This window comes from Lissotriton vulgaris, chromosome 3_1, assembly GCF_964263255.1.
Source record: "Lissotriton vulgaris chromosome 3_1, aLisVul1.2, whole genome shotgun sequence".
NCBI classification, from domain to species: Eukaryota; Metazoa; Chordata; class Amphibia; order Caudata; family Salamandridae; genus Lissotriton; species Lissotriton vulgaris.
In genome coordinates this window covers 1,263,150,196-1,263,171,942 of record NC_141689.1, presented here as the reverse complement: position 1 = coordinate 1,263,171,942, position 21,747 = coordinate 1,263,150,196, and the positions used below count along the sequence as shown (strand labels likewise).

The 21,747-nt window shown below is 43.2% G+C and overlaps 1 long non-coding RNA gene across 1 annotated transcript in view; it reads right to left on the bottom strand.

Annotated features, from left to right (window-relative positions):
- LOC147727775 (uncharacterized) overlaps nt 1–20,179 on the bottom strand; it is a 152,714-nt gene extending 132,535 nt beyond the window's left edge. The window contains exon 1 of the long non-coding RNA XR_015309508.1: nt 20,134–20,179. This is a non-coding gene — a long non-coding RNA (uncharacterized LOC147727775). The remainder of the gene's footprint in view (nt 1–20,133) is intronic.
- Between the last annotated feature and the right edge of the window lie 1,568 nt (nt 20,180–21,747).

The window sequence follows — 21,747 nt, the reverse complement described above, 5'->3', positions numbered from 1 at the left end:
GAAGGAGCTGACATATTCTCCGATAGGATCTATAGATATGGTTACGGCCTTTAATTTCACTCTATCATTGATAGCGCTAGATGCTGCTAAGGCGTTTGAACGAGTAAATTGGGTATACCTGCAGACATTGGCAAGGTGCCTTAACTTGGGTGCAAACTTTTGTAAAATATTAAAAGCTATATATATATATAGGGCTCTGAATGCTAGAGCGCTAGTTGTGAGAAAATGCCATCTTTCTTGCATGGCATGCCCCTACTTTTTGCTGAATTGCTGATGGTCTTTGACTGAGTGTGCCCTGGGCTCCTGCCAATCAGGTGTGCAGGGCCTGTTTTCCTTCCCTAAAACTGTGTTTAAACAAAACCCAATTGGCATCTCTGGCCACATGTCAGCCTCTGGTAAATGGTACCCTAGTTGCTCAGGGCATTGTGACCAGAGAAGACCCCTAAGGGCTACAGCACTTATTGTGCCACCCTTAGGGTCCCTGTACCCTGACACACACACACTGCCATTGCAGGCTGAGTGTCTTGGTGCAGAACTAAAAAAAGAGTCAACATGGCACACATGCCTGTGTGCCATGCCCACAAACACACTGCCCTAGCATCTATCAGTCACCCCCCTAGCTGGGTGCCCTAAGGCAGTGGTGTGGGCAGAGGTGCATGAGCCCTGTGCCCCTACAGTACCCAGGGCCATTCCTGGGCACTGTAAGCGCAGAGCTGCAATTAAGAGTATATGGTGCTGGGAGGTTGTCATCACAAACTCCACAGCACCATGATGGCTTCATTGAAGACTGAAGAGTTTGATATCAAACTTCTCAGCACATTAAACCCGCACTGATGCTAGTGTGGGATTTAATGTAAAATGCATGACAGAGGGCATCTTAGAGATGCCCCCTGAAACCTAACCAACTCCCAGTGCTTGACTGTGTGGCTACTGAGGCTGCCACCACCAGACATGTTTTTGGACCCCTAGGTCAAGAGCCTGCTGCTCTCGGGGGCCTGTAACAATACACATCCTGGGACGAGGTGCCAAGCCTCCTCCTCCAGGCTGCACAGGGGAAGCTTCAAAGCCATGCCGCCTTTGTGAGCTTCTCCAGGCCACTTGCTGTACTCAGCAACTGGCCCCCACCGGTTCTGACCCCCACTCTGGCAGGAAGAACAGCGGGAAAACCTAGGTGAGGAAAGGGGGTGTGCCAGCCTATGTCAACACTACCCCTCAGGTGGAAGAAGCGAGGTGAAGCACAAATCCGGGCTCCAGCCATCTTGAGGATGGGGAGCCTTTCCTAATCAGAGATAGGCTCCTGCTCCCTCCCACAGGAGAGGAGCAGGCTAGGGGGTGTACTCACCCCAGGACAGGGACCCATTCGTACCTACCTGTAGTATTTAGGGGCAACCTGAACCTTCCTTCCTCAGATCCCGAGTGCAACATGAAGATGAACAAGAAACAAGAAGACCTGCCATGCAGCTGCTAAGAAGAGGACATCAACTGACTTGGTCCCAGAACCCTACAGGCCTGTTGATCCTTGAACCTGCTCCTGCAAAACTCCGGAGGCTCCTGCGAACAGCAAACTCGAAAACCCCTAGGGACCTGCCTGCCTTGAACCTCTAAAAAGACTGGGACTCTCACAAGCAGTAGTTCTGCTCAAACAGCAACACCCCTGGTGCCAGCCAGGAACTGTGAGTCCAGCCCACTCTGCACCCGCTGAGCCCGGCCTGTACCTGAGTGACCGAAGACCACAAGAATATCTCCCCGGCGACTGTGATCCGGAGTCCAGTGCCCAAAGACCCTCCTCGATGAGCCAGGCAACACCTGCAGCCTCAGAACCAGGGACCCCTCTTACCTCAACCAGCTGAGAGTAAGATTTCCCGACATCAAAAGACACCCCTGCACCCGGCGCCCTGGGGCCCCCTGTGCCTTCATTTGGGGTACTTATTTCTTCTGCAAGATCCCAACTTACCTCTCGAAGTGGTAGTCGCACCTGAAGAATCTCTGTCCTCGAGTCTGCAGCCTTTGTTCACTTTTTAACTTTCCCATTGATTAATATTGAGCACCCGATGGCTCAAAAGCACCCTGCACCCAGCCGCCCGAGTGCCGCTGAAAGTGCAGCAACTACACTAATTTACTTTCCCACTTGCCCTGTGTAAGTGACCAGGAGGTCAGCTCCCACAACCGCGTGGCCAGCTTGCTTGCAGCCATCAACCGAAGGCCCCCTACCCTCCATAGGATTACATTGGGCCCACTCTCTCTGCACCCAGCTGCCCCTCTGCCGCTGAGGGTGCAACAACTGGACCTTTCTGACCCTGGGAGACTCCTGAGTCTATGCCCAGAACCTTAACTCTACCAGTTGAGTACTTACCTAAAAGCTGATAACTCATTTACCTTCGATAGGTTAACATTGACTGGTTTCGCTTGGAAATTCTTCTAAGATGAATAACGAATGTGAATTTACTCACCTGTGATCAGGAGAGATGCCAGTGCTGTACCTTTCAGCCCAGCACTGAACCGAAAAAGTAATTATAACTGTACTTACCAGTTACTTGAATTTCCTCCGATAGGATAACATTGCTTGGTTTTTACTGAAAAGTATCAACTTTGAAAATACAATTATATTCTTTAAAATTCACTACTGTAACCAAAACGCTTTTACTTAACTATTTACAGCATATGTCTCGGGACTGAATCTAGGATCCAGTCCTGTGTTTAGAAAAGTAATCTATAAAGTAATCAATTGCATATAATTAGAAAAACTAGAAAAACCCATTGAGCTCAATGTTATATTGTGTTTCAAATTGTGTTGCCTATTGCAACCACTGTAGCTATGGTACTTACAAAGTCTATTGCCTATTTGATCACCTCAAGCCACTCTTATTGAGAAAAGTCTTTTTTGATACATGTTGGTTCTAAAATAAAACAACTATATCCTTTGATACAAAACAATTGGCTTAGAGTTCAGTTCTTGACTGTGTGAGACCATTTGCTGACTGATCGTGTACAACAAATGCTTTACACTGTCCTCTGATACTGCCTTACTGCTCGACCAAGCAACCACTTTAGAGAGTAAGGTTATATCTAACTTTAGCCTCTGCCAAACCTCTGGGGACTGTGGACTCTGTGCACAATGTACCTTACTTTGTATATACAGAGCCCCTTTCTTACACTAGTTAACGGTTTACTACAGATTGAGCGGGGGACTAGGCAGGAATGCCCTTTGTCCCCACTTTTGTTCGATCTTTATACCGAACCCTTGGCCAGAAAAATCAGGAGTAGTCACGGTATACTGCCCTTTGAATTTCACGGTTGGAATAAAAAGATTGACTTCTATGCTGACGATATTTTAATTCTTACTACAAACTTACAACAATCGATGGGGTGGATGTTGGGTATAACAAATGAGTTCGGGAAAATCTGGGGATATGGCATCAACTGAAACTGAAGTCATGGCCTGGAATATGGAGATAGAGGGGATAGAATGTAAGAAAGAAAAAAGATTTTTTGGGGTCAGCGATACCCAGAATATTGTAGATCTTATCAAGGTTAATTTTGATAAAGTAAAAAAGGACATTAGTGCAAGTTTACAAGGATGGATGCATCTCCCACACCTTTCCTACTGTTGCACTCACTGGAGTGGGAATAGTAATTTTTACCACTCCGCTATCCAATACTTTCCCTACTGTTGCACTTTGAGGAGTGGAAATAGTAATTTTTACCCTTCCGCTATCCAACATTTCCCCTACTGTTGCACTCACTGGAGTTGGAATGGTAAATTTAATTATTTTGCTATGCAACACTTTCCATACTGTTGCACTGATTGTATTGGGCATTTTATGTTTCATTATTTGTTCATTGTTTAATGTTTTAATTTATTCTAGATTTTTTTATATATATTAAATTATGTATATATATTTTTTAATATAATTTTAACGTTTTAAAAGGTAATAGTTTATTAATTATTGTAAAGTAAATATATAAGTATAACTTATTATGTTTGTGTGTTTTTTAAATTAAGTTTTTTTGTTATGTTTTTTAAAATGTATATTACATTTATTTTATTTTTATTAATATTAATATTTAGGGGTTGATTCCGATTTCGGACGGAGGGGCTTCGAACGACGTTCGGATCCCATCCGCCCGCATCGGAATGTGCTGGCCGGATTCCTTTCCGACCGAGCCATTCCGATGGGCTCGGTCGGAAAGGAATCTGACTCGGATTTCCAAATGGCTGACGACAGGCTCGGAGAGCCTGTCCGTCAGCCGGAAATCCTTCAGTACTCCCCCGACCGCCTCTTTGCGACTGAGGGAATACAATGGCAGTTTTTCACTGCCTTTTCGTGCTGGTGTTTCCGGCATGGAAAGGCAGGCGGAAACTGTCTTTGGGAGGCCCCAGTAAGGACCCCAGGGTTGCGAGGCCGCCGAATGGCAGCCTGGAGGCACCTATGCTGCCCATCTATAAGTCCCTGCACCCGGTGACAGGCACCTTGAGGTGCCGGCCAGAACTGCACCCCTCCATTTCACAATACGGGCATGCATTCCGCCCGGAATGCGTGCTCCCATTGTGTGACATACGATTGCAAAGGAACAGGGTTCGGTTGCATCGTACTTGCAGGGCCGTATCTGACGACAGTAGGTTGGTCGGTCACGGTCCCTGACCAATGTCGGACGGCATCAGAATCTACCCCTTAATATATTTGATATATATTATTTTACTTTAAGTATATATTTAAATCAATATTATTTGCATCTATATTTTTAACATCAATATTTTTGATTCAACATTTTTGTACTTACCTGTTTAGGTATGGACGTCGATATTTTTGTACTCTATATTTATTTCTTGATATTTTGAACATCAAAATGTATTACAAGGATCAGTGAACCAAATACGTAGGTATATGGTATACTAATTCCATATTGCATTCGCTCAAAATAAGTATGAAGGAAGGTCTTGATAGTATCTCCAAACTTCTATCATCCTGGAACCCTCTTTTTCTTCATGGTGGGTGCCCCTTGATTCTATCAAGATGATCACTCCAATTATGTTATATACTTTTTCGATGATTCAATACATATTCCTTTCATGTATTTAAAAAAATATATTCCATTCTCTTCAAATTTTTATGGAATAATAAGAAATCTAGAATGTAATTGTCTCATCTTAGAAAGTTAAAATCTAATGGAGGAGTATTTTTTTATGATTTCCAGCTGTATCACAAAGCTTTTTGTCTTAAACAAGCTTCTCATTGGCTTCTTACAGACATTTCTCCTTTTACTCCTTTATGCCTCACTATTGAACGTCACTTACTTTCTCTTTTTCTATACAGAGATTCTTGCCTTTACGGCAAAGATTAATTTCACATCTCTTCCTTTGTTCAAACATTCTTGCTCATTGTTAACCCCTTCTATGCTCATGACGGAATGGTTCCGTCATGAGCACACGTTCTATTACCCCAGTCTTTCTGCCCCTTCCCGAGGCATATTGGGGCAATAGCCCTTTGTCTGCCCCCCGGGGTAGACAATCCATACCTCAGTGGACTCCCCTGGGTGTCTTGTTTCCAGAAATGTGTGGGTTTGGTAGATTTACCTAGATGGCCGTCGAGCCAGGGGCTAAAAGCTCATGGTACTCCCATGCGTGACAGGCCATTTTGATGTCTCTTCAATAGGTTTTGGGCCCTTGCCTGTCTCGGGTCCTTGACCCACCCACAGGAGTGAGGTACCATGTTTATCGGGAGACCCGAGGGAACATTAGGTGGGAGTAAATTTGTGAATCCACGCAGATTTGAGAACTTTCCCAGGCAGATATTTGAGATAAAAAGTGATTTTTTCAATGAAATTTGAGGTTTGCAGGGGACTCTGGGTAGAAGAATGTTGGAGGACCCATGCAAGCTATACCTCACTGGACTCCCCCGGGTATCTAGTTTCCAGAAATGTGTGGGTTTGGTGGGTTTCCCTTAATGTCCGCCGAGCTCTGGGAAAAAATCTAATGGGACCCCCCTTGCAAAACCAGGTTGATTTGTGATAGGTAACTTTGATGTTGCCTCAAAAGGTTTTGGGTCCTTGCCTGTCATGGGCACTAGGCCTACCCACACAAGGGAGGTACCATTTCTCTTGGAAGTCTTTGGGGAATGCGGGTTGAGAGGAATTGTGTTGATCCACGCAGATTAAAGAACTTTTCACCAAAGAAATGTGAGTAAAATGTGTTTTTTTAAACATTTTTTAAGTTTGCAAGGGATTCTGGGTAACAGAACCTGGTGAGAGCCAGTCAAGTTACGCCATCCTGGATTCCCCTGGGTGTCTAGTTTATAAACATTTATAGGATTGCTAGGTTTCCCCAGGTGCCAGCAGAGATAGGGTTAAAAACTACAGCTAGGCACTGTGCAAAAAAAGGGTCACTATTCACTGTGAAAATGTGGTGTGTCCATGTTACGTTTTGCGCTGTTTCCTGTGGCGAGCACTAGTCCTACCCATACAAGTGAGGTTCCATTTTTCTCAGTAGACTTTTGGGACCGTAGGGTGGGTAGAATTTTGTGGATCAACGTAATTTCCGGAACTTTCCACCTAAGAAATTTGAGGAATATGTTTTTTTTTACAGTTTTTTATGTTTGCAAGGGATTCTGGGTAATAAAACCTGGGGAGAGCCAGTCGAGTCACCTCATCCTGGATTCTTCTGGGTGTCTAATTTTAAAAAATGTATATGTTTGCTAGGGTTCCCTAGGTGCCGGCAGAGTTAGGGTTCAAACACTACAGCTTGGCACTTTGCTAAAAAAGGGTAATTTTTCACTGTGTTAATGTGGTGTGTCAACATTGCGTTTTGCACCATTTCCTGGCGCGAGCACTAGGCCTACCCACACATGTGAGGCTCCATTTTTCTCTGAGGACTTTGGGAAATGCGTGGTGGGTGGAATGTTGTGGATCTACACAGATTCCAGAACTTTCCACCACAGAAATGTGAGGAAAATATGATTTTTTTTACAGTTTTTTAGGTTTGCAGGAGATTCTGGGTAACAGAACCTACTAAGAGCCAGACAAGTCACTAGTCAAGTCACCCCCTCCTGGATTCCCCTGGGTGTCTAGTTTTAAAAAATTAACAGGTTTTCTAGGTTTCCCCCGGTGCCGGCAGAGCTGGAGTTCCCAAACTACAGCTAGGTACTTTGCAAAAAAAGGGTCACTTTTCACTGTGAATATATGGTGTGTCCACGTTGAGTTTTGCGCCATTTCCTGACGTGGGCACTAGGCCTACCCTCACTAGTGAGATACTGTTGTTCTCAGAAGACTTTGGGGAACGCACAGTGGGTAGAATTCTGTGGATTCACACAGATTCCGGAACTTTCCACTTAAGAAATGTGAGGAAAATGTGTTTTTGGACAATTTTCTATGTTTGCAAGGGATTCTGGGTAACAAAACCTGGTGAGAGCCAGTCAAGTCACCCCATCCTGGATTCCCCTGCATGTCTTGGCCTGCTAGGTTCCCATAGATGCCGGCAGAGCTGGGGTTAAAAAACGACAGCAAGGCACTTTCCAAAAAAAGGGTCATTTTTCACTGTGAAAATGTTGTGTGTACACTTTGCGTTTTGTGCCGTTTCCTGTCACGGTCACTAGGCCTACCCACACAAGTGAGGAACTATTTTTCTTGGCAGTCTTTGGGGAATGCGGGGTGGGTAGAATTTTGTGGAGCCACTCAGATTCCAGAACTTTCCATCAAAGAAATGTGAGGAAAATGTGTGTTTTTTTAAATAATGTTTTATGTTTGCAAAGGATTCTGGGTAACAGAACCTGCTGAGAGCCAGTCAAGTCACCCCATTCTAGATTCCCCTGTTTGTCTAGTTCTCCAGAATGAATAGCTTTGCTGGATCTCCCTAGGTGCCGGCAGAGCTAGGGTTCAAAAACTACAGCTAGGCGCTTTGCAAAAATAGGGTAATTTTTCATTGTGAAAATGTGGTGTGTCTACGTTGCTTTTTGAGCTGTGTCCTGTCGTGGCAAGTGAGGTACCATTTTTATCGGACGACTTGGGGTAACACAGAATTGTAGAGCAACTGGTATTACCTATTGAATTTCAATGCATTTCTGCCATTCCAAATGAAAGACAGTGTGTAAAAAATAAGTCATTTTGAAAAATAACCAATAATTCTCATGCTAGTATGGGTATTCCCAATTTCGGAAATGTGAAAATATCTACTGTTTCTAAACTCTATATTTTGTTCCCATTTCAGAAGTACATAGGTGAGTTTCATACCAATTGTTCCATGTATACATTTTCCCAGAATAATTGCTATATACCTGGTACATAATAAAAAAAACATTGCAAGTCGCTGCTCAGTTATTGGATCTGGGATCGTCGGGTTCTAGGTGAACATACAAGTCCTATATGTCCAAAAAAACAGAAAGGTGCAGCGGATGTAATGGTATATTGATTTCAAACAGCTATCATATTTAGAATAATTCACAGGTGCAAACCTTGACACAAATGGCTGTTTTCTTCAAATAATTTGCAATTTTTCCTATATTCAACATTTAGTTTCTATGAAGAAACCTTGAAGGATCTACACAAACAACCCCTTGCTGAATTCAGAATTTTGTCTACTTCTCTAAAACGTATAGTTTTCCAGGATCCATTATTGCTTTCAACCCCTCTTCTATCATTAATTGGAAAGAGGTTTAAAGCACAAAAAATTGCAAAAATATGTCCCAGAAAAATGGAGTCCACCAGAAATGCGTACTGGCATCCATCTTTGTAAAATAATTTGGGTTTCTTACAAAAGTCTGCTTGTCACTGAAGGCTGGGAATATGGTGATTTCAGCACCACAACCCCTTTTTTTAAAAAAATTATTTACAGGGAAAAAAACAAAGGCTTTCATCTGTAGCCCTTTGTTCCCATTTTCCCCCAAAAAACTAAATGTAGCTGTATTTTGGCTAATTTCTGGGTCCCCTCCAAGGGAATCCACAAACCCTGGGTACCTTTAGAATCCCTATGATGTTGGAAAAAAAGGACACATATTCGGCGTGGATACCTTATGTGGTCAAAAGGTTACAGGGGCCTAAGCATGAACTACCACAAATAGGGAAAAAAGGCTTAGCACAGGGGGTGGGGGAAAGGCGTAGCAGCAGAGCGGTTAAGGCCTCACAGTCAGCCAAGGATAATCATGAGAAATACTTTTCAGCACTCTCCTCTCTGGTATAATCGTCGCATCACTATTAACAATAGACCTTGTATTTCAATTATTTTTAATTTACATCCCTATATCAAATGTTCTTCATTTTACAGGAAGCTTATCAGAGTCACTGGGGTTATTGCCTCATAAAAGTGGGTTGTTTGACTTGTTGGTAGCTTTAGCTTTTCAGGAAAATATAACAAATTGGAAATGTTCAACTAGAATCTTGGATAGCTAAAATGGAATGGATAGCTAAAAATCATATTCTCAGCTCCTTCCAAGCCACTTTCCGCAGGAAGGTTTCTACCATTGACAAAGCATTATTTTGTTGATCTACTGGAGGACTTTTGTAATCGTCAAGAGCAAACTTTACGTTGCATTCATTGATTTAAAATCCCCTTTTGGTTTAGACCCTCTGTTTGGTCTTTAGATGACCCTTGATAATTTTGCTATGCCCGCTTGACATCCTATTGTTATGAGTACATCTACATAAGAATAATTATGTAGAAATGATGTTGGGTGACCAGGGCCATTTGACTGACAGGATACTTAAAGGAGTCCACCAGAAATGCGTACTGGCATCCACACTGTGTTCGTTATTTATAAACAACATTGTGCATTTTCTGCCCCAGGTAGATATGGATGTCCCCTCATTGGCCAAAGTCAAAACTCCCATTCTCCTATTGGCGGATGACACTTTGTTGATTTCCCTGAGCAGGCTCCAGAAACTCTTGACTCACTTTAATGAGTTTTGCATTGCTTGTGACTTGGAGAGCAACAGTTCCAAAGCCAAATTGATGTTGTTTAATCTATAAAAATTGCATAAAAGGAGTATTGCTTTGGGGGTATTCCCTCTTGAAAAGCTGTAATCTTTCACTTATGGGTGTGACATTCTCTGGAGGCATGACTTAAATGTCCCATGTCAACAAAGCAGCAATAAAACACAAGCAGTTGTTGGGTGCATTACTCAAAGAATATTGTACTTCCCATAGTAAACCTATCAGGCCCACCCTGCAAATCCACAAGACAAACGCATTGGGTTCGGCCCTTTACAGGGCCAAACTTGGTGTTCTCTAATACAGACGTATTAGCTATAGTTAAAAGCAAATTTTAGAGCAATCTAACTTTTTTCCCTTTCAGTTCTCCACTGTCTCCACTCCTCATGTACCTGGGTGTTAGAAGTTTGGCAAGTAAAATCAGGTTGCGTACATTACTGTATAGGAGGAATCTACTGCCTACTCCCAAACCTGCCCACTATGCTGTTGCCCTCTATGAAGTAATGAAAGTCAACGATTTCAGTAAGGTCCCCTGGCTCTCTTAAATCAAAGAGATGCATTATTCCCTTTGGTTGCCTAAGTTGTTGGTGCACAGGGCTACAACTAACTTCCAGGCCAAGGTCTTTTGAAACGTCACTACTGGGCAATCACAATGAGCAATGAATCCAGGAAAACTCTCTTCCAAGCCATCAAGTGAATTCATTGATTTTAAGCCCTCCTTTGGCTATGAGTTGCTCTGACACACTGTACAGGAAATTAGACTTTAACTTTAGTGTGGGCACCCTAATATTGAGATTGTTCACCTCCAAATGGGCTAATGGGGGAGTTGCTGTGTACCCGGCTTGCAACTCCTTTGAGGAGAGCATGTCACATGTCTTTTTTGCATGATCAGCTTACCCGTCACCCTGTGGAATTTCAGTACCTCTATATGCAGGTTGCTAGGTGTACCCAGTCACCTTATTGCTCTTCACATAATTATAGTGGATGGGTGCCCCCGTATTTGCCATCTCTGTTGCCAAGTTCCGAGGTGCTATGTGGATACTTAGGAGAAAGGCTTTTTCCCCTCCATCAGTAGGATGATGTTGTTTGCACTGTTTTTCTGGCACCACACTGCTGTATCACTCGTGCACTACCTCATGTAAATTATTGCGCTCATACAAATACGTTATGCTTTTAACTTTGATCTACTTTAATATTTGCTATAAATCAGTTACTGGAGTGTACTATTTTAGTTTTTTTTAATGTGACTCTGCTTATTGTCGAACTGTATTTTTTATCTATTTATTATTTCTTTTTATTCATGTATGTACTTTTATGGCCCAGGTGGCCGAAATACAGTTATTTGAACTGGTGGGGCTGAGGGCCATTCTTGCTCAACACCAATGGACATCCAAATGCTCAGAGACACATTGTGGCCTATGCCAGTAAAGCCTGTCTGAACCAGAACAAGCCTATTCTCAGAAGGAAAAAAAGAGTATGGCTGCAGTGTGGACCTGAAAACATGTTCATGTATTTCTATATAGGAAATGTTTCAATATTATTACAGGCCACCAGGAGTTGCTCACTATCATTGGAAACCAGAAAGCTAAGATGCCTTCTCACATCGACAGGTGGGGGTGGTGACTGCAAGAAACTAGTGTTTCACCCAGCACACTCCTCCCTACTTAAGCAGAGGGGATGCAAGCGCGCAGTCAGTATCGATTACCTTGTTGCGCTTTTCTATTTGTCAATGTTGGTAGCAGCATGTATAGCTTTGTTTAGTAGAAGGGATGAGGCTTAAGTTTTTTAGGCTTTTTAAAGTGGGGAAAATGTTTTTAACTTCATTTTAAAGTAACATGTAACTGTTGTTTGCCTGCATTCGCAGTTCACGGTTACCAGATAGACTAGGGTGAGTCGGTGTACTCCGCCTGTAAGAGCGGGTCACCAAGCACACTCCATCTTGCTCAGCATACTAGTGTTTCACCCAGACCGCTCCTCCCTACTTAAGCAGGGGAGATGCAAGCGTGCAAAGGGCGCGCCACATGCGCCCCGAAGGCACACCTAGGTCAAGCCCATCTGTGCCCATCCGCGCACCGGGCGAGTCTAGCGCTAGCCATCCTGCTGGCCAAAAGCAGCTCCCCATTAAGGATACTACCATTTGCTATTTAAGGGACCACCTCCTGGCAAACGGTGAGCACAGCAAAGCGAGTATTGCAGGCATGGTGTACGGGGAGGGAGGGTTTACACTTATAGACAGTACACAAAACAATTTAAAATGTGGTCTTATCAATGTTCGATCACTGGTAAAACACTATCAGGATATCTTTGTCCTGCTAGAGGGTTATAACCTGGATGTACTGTTCTTACAGAAACATGGACGCGACCCGACTCTGAGGTTGTATTGGGGTTTCTTGCCCCCAGGCTACAAGGTTTTTCACAAGCCTAGGTTAACAGGGAAAGGAGTAGGGGTGGGATCGATGTACAAGGAAACATAGTATGTTGCACCTTTTACGGTGGACAAAGTGGATGGTATTGAAAAGCTAGGTTTCTCCCTTAGGGAAGCTAAAGGACATCTAGGGCCAGATGCATCAAGCGAAATGCGCTCGCAAAAGGGCCAGATTCTCAGAATCTGGCCCTTTGCGAGTGCAATTTTTGCATTTGGGATGCATCATCCCAAATGCAAAAATCGCAAATAGAGAATTCGCTAAATTGCGATTGTTTGCATTTAAGGAATCTCAAATTGAGATTCCTTAAATGCAATGCATGAAAGTATCAAAAATAGCGAATTCGCTAATAGGGCACGCAAATTACCACGAAGTACAACTTCATGGTAATTTGCAAAAACTTTGAAAAATGCACTTTTGTGCATTTTTCAAAGTTTCATGTTGCGCACACACATGCCCTAAGGGCATGTGTGTGCGCAACATATGTGCACAGATCACATTCAGGGGTGTAACAGGGTGTCCTTTAAACACCCCTGCACCCTTGAACTCGCAATCTCAATTTGCGAATCGCTAATTGCGATTCGCAAATTGAGATTGTCTTCCCATTCATTCCTATGGGCCTCTAGGCCCATAGGAATTAATGGGGAGGCATTCATTAATTGCGACTCGCAATTTGCGAGTCGCAATTAAGGAATTCTAAGGAATCGCTATTTTTAAAGTGATTGCTTGATGCATTCCATTTTGCTATTCCTTATTAGCGATTCCTTATTTTTCGCTAATAAGGAATCGCAAAATGGATGCTTGATGCATCTGGCCCTAAGTCTCCGGCATAGTCTGCCATAGACCGCCTGGAGGAAAAAGCCCTCAGTGTCGAGCACTAATTGATACTCTTTTTAACATTGCTGTCACCCACTCAAACTACTTATCTTAGGGGAATTTAATCTACGGAACAATGGGACTCTAGATTCCGCCTTGAGAGACATTACTACAAGCCTGTAAGACCTTATATCTGCAGCAATTAGTGCAGCAACCCACGCACCAAGGAGGTCATATGTTAGACCTAATATTTGCCAATCTTAATGAGGTAGAAATCATAGAAATATTGCCTCTAGACAGGACAGACCGATTCTTAATACAGTTCCAGTTAATACTTCACACTGCAAATAAAGGGAATAACAAAACTGCCCAGTCTGGCTCTGTCGTTATGGCAGGGATTGGGACAAATTGCTTGAAAATAAACACTGTCCTTGTTTTGATGGAAATAGCCTTGTTGATACCAGTAAATCAGTGGGGGAAAACTACTCTAATCTTTGTAGGCAGATACATCTCTCTAGACAAATGGGGCCCCATGAAAAAGATTAAGAGCAGGGACAAACCATCAACCCTGTTGCATTTTAAGAGTTAAGAAGACTGAGGAAAGAGTGTAAACAGGCTGAGAGAAAGTGGAGAAGGGAGTATGGAGAACAGGACAAAATCATTATGAAAAAGGCACTGAGTGCCTATAAAGCAGCTATTGCTAAAGCTAAAGCGGCATACTATGCTAAAATTATTTTACAAGCACCTAAAAGCATGAAGGTGTTATTTAATGTAGTAAGTAACCTCTCTAAACCGGAATGCATAAAAAGCAAAGTTTTGGCTACACAAGAGTTATGCAACAAGCTAGCAATGTATTTTGAAGAGAAGATCAATAAAATCATTGGCAGTCTCAAAAGTAGTAAAGATGTTGAAATGACCCATGGACATGTCCCACTTGGCCTAAGCACCAAGGAGCTGCAAGAAAATAGAGTAGTGAATGGAGCTCAGGTCATCATGGATTAAGTGCCGATCCCGACAGAGGAAGGCTTTAACAAACTTGCACTGAGTGTGTCCTCTGGATCACCTCTTGTGCCTCTTCGCAAAGGATATGGAGAGAATGTACTCAAGAGCTCTACCACCAACTCCAACTGATATGTGGTCAATCTTTAAGTAGTGGTATAGTTCCTGAGTGTTGGAAGCAGGCTATTGTAGCACCTCTTTTGAATAAGGCCACTTTTGACCTCTGTGTCTGTGCAACTATAGACCTATCTCCTTGAGGCCTTACCCGGTAAAGATCTTGGAGAGGCTGGTCAGTCAAACCCTATCCCTATTCTAGGTGGAAAATCCTCTGGTAGATGACTGGCAATTTGGTTTCCGTCCAGCTCACGGAACTGAAACAGCTCTAGTGACAGTCCTTGAAGGATTCAGAATGCGGGCTGACAATGGACATCCAGTAATGTTAGTATTGCTGGGCATGTCAGGCGCATTCGACACAGTCAACCATAACATTTTGCTGGAAAGGTTAACCGATGTTGGTATCAGGGGTACATCACTGGAATGGTTTCTGTCTTACCCCTCTGGTAGACAGCAAGCAGTGTCTATGCCACCTTTCTCCTACAGTTACAGTCCCATCTTGAATGGGGTCCGCAAGGCTCAGCAATATGTCCCATCTTATTCAACATCTACTTGTGACCACTAATCTATATTATTAGATCCTATAGACTAGAACTTGTGAACTATGCAGATGACACTCAGCTTGTTTTCTCGTTAGAAGAGAATTAAGCGGTGTCACTGGACAGATTTCATGAGTGCATGCTGAAAACTCCTTACAATTTAACGGGGAAAAAACAGAGATAAAACACTGTGCTACTAATAAGCCTCCGTGTCCACTCTCAGCTGACTTCTGGCCTATTCTCACTGATAAATATTTGACACCATCCCAGTCGGTACATAATTTGGGGGTGATGTTTGGTAACACACTACAGCTGGAATCTCAAGTAAACAAGTTATCTGGCTTGTGCTTCTCGCTGCTCAGAGCCCATCAGAAAATTCTACCGCTGCTACCGATCCCAGCAAGGGCACAGGTGGTGAGAAGCACTATACTGAGCAGACTAGATTACTGTAATGGCCTGATGCTTGGGGCCCCTATTATTTTGATAAGGAAACTAGAGAGAGTTCAAACTTTGGCTGTGAAGCTAGCCTTAAATAGACATCGCAAGTCCTCTGCCGCTTTAGCTTTGAGGGATCTTCACTGGCTTCCAATTCTGCAGAGAGTACAGTTTAAGTCACTGTGCCTGGTCTTTATGGCAATACATGGAATGGGACCAAGGCCATTGCAGAGCAAGTTCACATGGTATACTCCACCTAGAAATCTTCACTCTGCTTCAATAAATCTGGTGTGTATCCCTAAAGCTAGAAGAACCAGGATGGGAGGTCAAGACTTCAGCTCCGCAGCCTCTCAGCTGTGGAATGAACTGCCGATCGACGCCAGAAAGACAGAGAATCTGCTACTTTTCAGGAAAAAATTGAAAACCTGGTTGTTCCCCAGGGATTAGGCCAGCAATAGATCGTATTTCTCTCTTCCAGTAATGATCAGGCATAGATTTGAGCAGTGCTGGTAATTGCAGCACCAGGATACCCGTAGAGTGACAGTGCACTATACAAGTACTACCTACAATACAAAACAATGTGCAATTGCACACAAGTTGGTTAAAGATCAAAACCCTGCAGATTACTCTGCACGAGTGCTGCTACATCACTACAGCTCAACAGCCAAAGCGAATGAAGAGCATATCAATTTAATTGTGAGGTTCAGCACACCAGCAGCGCTATCCATTGAACAGATAATTGCTGCTACTAAAGCAAATAAAGACATACACATCCTCAAAGACATCATTATGATACAATCTTGGAAGTAAAGCATTCAACCTTCTGTGGCTGATGTTGAATTTCAAACGTTCCAAAATGCACAGGATGAGTTATCCATCAATCGAGACGGTATCTTAATGAGAGGCTCGAGAATCATCATACCTGAGAGACTGAGACAGCAAGTCATTGAATTAGCCAAAGATACATTGTGGCGTTGTAGCCAGTGGTGTTGTAGCCACCAAGAGAGATCTAACAGACTAAGTGTGGTTCTTTCACCTAGATAAACTATTTGAGAAAGAGCTGAAATCATGCAATATTTGTAACTGTTTATCCCCTAGGGTGACACAGTAGACTCTAACAATCTGACCTTCCTGCACATGCCTGGAAAAGTCATTGATGAATATTTGTTTTTTCCTTTGGTGGAAGACTTATCATCGACAACCCATGACAAAGTCATTGAGCAGCTCCATGGCATTTTTGCAGCATGGGGCATTCCTGCTATTCTCAAGTCTGATAATTGCCCGCCTTCCAAGAGCAAAGAATTCAAGGAGTTTCTTGTTCGAATAATTGTCAAGCATCAAAAGTCCTAAGCCAGAGGTTCTGTTGAACGATTTATAGCCACCCACAAGAAGGACTTCCAGGGATCATATATCAAAGGAAACATAATAAATCAAGCTTTGTGTCAAGCCCTTTGAGCCTATTGATCAACTCCTTATTCCACAACTGATAAGAGTCCTGCCACCTTGCTATTTGGGGGAGCCATCAGCAGGGAAGGCATTTGGACAGTGCGACTGGTGCAGCCACACTGAGTGCTGACCTTTGGAGGGGGCGCTGACCTCATTGGGGGAGCTGTGTTGAGCAGTATCTTATGATTGGTGAGATGAGGGGCACTTTTGCCTAGAGGTAGTGACAGAATTTGAGGGTATGGTCATAGGGTGTGGGGGGCGCAAAAGTGATTGTCACACTGGGATTTACCAGTGCTGAAGTCGGCCCTGGCCATCAGAATCAAACTTCCACAATGGACATAAGAGTGATGGCTGAGTGCCAAAAAGGTTCATGCCATGTATACTTCTCATAAGTGAAAAAAGAAACTTATGCAGATCAGCGTCATCACGCCCAGAAAACAGTCTTCGATGGAGGGTACTGGATATTTGTCAAACAGAAACGGAACTGGAAAACAGACACCCTGCTTGCTGTCGACCCTTTGAGGGTTGTGACCTGCAAAGGATATATAGTGACAGCACATCATCCCAGAAAGTCTATCACAAGGGAATCATCTCATTTTAATTACCTACCTCAACGTTCATCAGTTCCTAAAAACACAACTAAGGTGACTCTGCCTAAATGTCCAGATCACACATCTGAGCTTACATCATTGGTGCATAATCAAGGTGCAACTCAACTACATCATACCGCCCAATCTGACAGACCACTGAGAGCACCTCGAAGACTCATTGAGCAAATGGTATGCTCATGTTATTTGTAATTTTAAAATAACAATGAGGGAGAAATAGTTTTGTTGATATTAGGAACCTCGCAGTTCTGGGTGGACTCCAAATGAGAACTGGGTAATCTGCTAGGAGGTACTAATGTGGTTATAAAAGTTATGATCTAATGCATGCAGAGCGTAATCGTACGTTTGAGAATAAAGACATTGTTACAGAGATTTGTGTGTGGCCTATTCATTTTTATGCTCCTGGGCTGGGGAGGTTGTTACAAATATGATACCGCTGGTCGTATAAAGTCAGTTCATATAGAAAGCTGCTCCATTCATCTTGAATCAAAACTACAAGAAATAATGCAGCAGATAGCATGAATCCCATTCTCATGGGCTGCCATTCTGCCACCACTGGGAATCCCAAAAAAACATAATACAGCTCGTGGCATACTCTTCTTTCAAATGCATTGGCCCCCTCCCCATAGTTCATATTCTGCAACCTGCTGTGTAATGTATATTAAAAGACACAATGATGATGGAGAGAATACAGAGCAAATCAAACATCCATCCCCAGTCAAGGGATCTGGTTAAATCCATTGTTCCTTTGCTCATCATGCCATCCCAGTTTGGACCCAGCCATATGCCAATCAGTCTTGACCCTGTGCCTCATGGGAACAGTCCGGCTCGAACTGTCAATCCAGGTCCCCCCTGGACAGGAAACAAGTATCCTGTGACAGGTTCCTGGGCATCAACCCTAATAAGCAAGGCTAGCTTGATTCCAGTGGCGCAGTGAGCCTGGAACGCACGTCTGGACATACCCGGCGCACATAAAGAGAGAAGACAAAAGACACACATATGATTGACACAATGCAGAGCAAATCAAACATTTACCCCCTGTCTAGAGATCTGGGTTAAATCCATCGTTCTTTTGCTCACCATGCTAGCCCAATTTGGACTCAGACATATGCAAATCAGACCTTGACACTGTGCCTCATGGAAATTGTCCAGCCGAAACTGCCAAGCCAGGACCTCCCTGTACCGGAAACAAGCATCCTGGGACTGGTTTTCGGGGCATCACCCTTCATCAGCCATGCCAGCTTGAATCCAGTGGCAGAGTGAACTCTGGACCCAAATCTGGGCATACCCAGCGCAATGTATATTGACATGAGTTTTTCATCCACATTTGTGGGAATCAAGAGTCTTTAATAGATAAAAGCATGAATTTCTGAGAGGGTAAGTTCACACACAATTAAGATGGCAGCGTCGCTCTTGCAGAACACCACTTTGTGCAAGAGTGATGCATCTCTTAAGTTTGACTAATCAAGCCACGCTAGGCCACATTGCATGGCGTTGTGAGGCTTGATAAATCTAGAGTAACGCAGTGCAGTGCAAATCACTGTGTTGCGTTATTGTTCCCCAGGGAAGCATTCCATGGCTGGAGCATAAGTGTTCCCTCTCATCCAGCCATGGATTTTGGTGCATTCCCAGATTTACCATTATTGACAAACCTGGAAATGCATCAAAATGCTACGCCTCCCCAGGTGAGGCATAACGAGGAAAAATATCTTTATTTCTCCTTGTAAGTTCCTCATTCTATGGGCGCTACATTCTGCAGCACACATAGAAAGGTGAATATGCCTCAGGGGGCTGTTTCTCTTCCTGCATAAAAACAATCTTGCTTACAACACAGGCATCCTTGCACCACAGTGCAACGGTGCATGCGCTGGCTTAAGCAACACATTTTGCGCCAGCACAGGAAAATGGGAGGAATGGGTCATTTATTGTGAGTAAGTACAACGCATTGCTGCCCTTTCCCTATCACACAGCGCTATCAAGTGACTTGCTGCACTGCGTAATTATTTGGTAAACATGGCCCATAGTTTTTATCTAACAGGTGCAAATCCTACAGACATCATATGCTTCTCCATGGGTCCGTGACTTTTGCACATTTCATACAGTTCCTAAAAGATTTGCAAATACCTATGTTTACATTTGCAGTGACATGGGGTGTATTCTCGGCTACACACCAGAGGACACAAAAACACTTGACATATTGCGCAAAGGGTGAAACAACTATTTATTGAACTGGTCACTTACTATAATGCTCACCTTTCAATACCCTTTGTTCAGTACTTGATTTGTTAACATATAAATGACAGGGCCCAAAAATTTCACAGAATGCCACTGCAGCTTGCTTCACCCACTAGCCCTACCAAGACTACCAAACGTGAGGACAAACAGTAACTACTAATTATCACAAAACTAAAAATGTTAACATTTGTAAACAATCTTCTTATGTTCTCGGCTCAAAAATAGTCTGACAGCGCCGTCATGTGGTAAACCCTCATAAATAAGTCCCTGTGTTAAGAATTGTGTGCAGAGCACCGGAACACACAAGCACAAGTTAAGCATTACCCTTGCTTCTTTTCGTTTCAGCCAAAACCCTAGGCACAATTAGGGCACAATTCCAGTCTACGTGCGTAAACTCAAACACTACCCATATAGAACACATGACAGAAACACACTCTTCCAGCCATAGCACTCCCACAGACTAGTAATCTACCTGTCTGCAAGAACACTTCAGTGCCTCTTTATGAATATGAAGAGCTGTACAATTGCAATAGCAAATACAATACAGGTGCATTACTCAGTCATTGAACAATATTGGATTTTAGTAAAGCTTATTATCGTACCTGCTGGTGTTGCGGGTACCGGAATTGCTCGATAAGGTCTTCCTGAATTTTAAAGGAAAGAAATAATGTGTAATCAGCAAAGGAAAACATATTTAACCTAAAGAAATACAAAATTCAATATAACAAAAGTATCATGTAATTATCTACAGAACTATAGCTGTATAACGATCATGTTGTACTACAGTATAATATTTGCACACCACACGATATCCTAATGTACTTAGAAAGTCATTGATTACTGTTAGTGAGACTTTGACATCCTTTCTCTTGCTGAAACAAGTAGCACGAGTAGGCCTCGGCCTCGTGGCTACTTCTGGAGCAGACCAGCATGAATGAGAGTTCAAGAACATTGAAACGTCAAAGAGGAATGAGCAAGACGGCCCCAAAACAACCCACGTTTCATCTTAGCATTTAGACAGCTCTCATCTAACCAGGGGGTCGCCCGTGTCTCGGCTCAACTCTGAGAGAAAGTAGAAGAGCTTCCGGGTAATATGAAGGGATGCCAGTGAGGAACAAGTGAAGAGGGACAGACACAGTGACAGAATCTTTGTTACCGTGGGTCAGGACTGCAGCTAAAGGAATATGCCTTTGGACATTATTGACTCTCTTCAACATTTGTAGTGCTGTACAACCTTGAGAGGATTGTTTACCGTGATCCAAAATACCCAGTGGTGGAAGTTGGCGGGATTGGAAGAGCACGGCGTGCCCCTACTTCTTTTATTAAAACGATTCCGTTCCCCTACTTTTTCTATTCAAAGCTGTGTCCCAGGACGGCAGAAATAGCAAAGGAATTCAGATAAGGATTGGCTTGCTTTGGTGGTCGTTCTGGGACGGGCAGAGAAGGAAAAGTACTCTGTCTCTTCCTTAATGCCCAGCGAAGATACGGACAATGCCCTCTTCGTTTCTGTGTTGGCAGCTGCCTCCCCCCTTACTATAATTCCATCCCTTTCTGTCTTGCTCCTCACTTACTGAAAACCATGACATGAAGAAACGGTTCACAACCTCTTTTCCTTTCCTTCATTTAGTTGCTTCCCTGTGAAATGGATCCACAAAAGAAAAAACACTTTTTTGGGAAATGCCCTTTTTCTGACATTTTTCTATTCCAAAGTGCAGCTTCGGGATGGAGAGAAGTAAAAGGTTTTAAATATGAAAAATAAATACATAACTAAATAAAGCAAGACAGAGTGGTTGCAAAGTGGCCAGATTGGTTTTATTCACATCCAAACGCATCAGCCTCACTTTACAGACGTTGCAGTGAAGCGCTACTTTTGATTTCTCGTCTTTCTTTGAACAGCATTGTTGTCCCTAGGTGGGGATGTGCACCATTCCTGGATGTATTGCAATACTTGGTTGATGGGTGGATTGGAAAACAAAATGTTCACCATGGCTCTGTGTTTATGGATGTGGTCTTTTTAAACCATACTGCTTACGTTTTGTAAGGATATAAGCAATGGACATTGAAACGGTTCCCTTCAGGGCCCTGAAGTCATGTCCTTAACTTTTCAGGGAAAACCACTTGCTGATTTCTGAATAGTGAGTGAGAGATCGTTAAGGTAGCCACGTTGTTTCTGCTTACATTTCACATGCTTTACTTAATCTTGCATTCCCTATGAG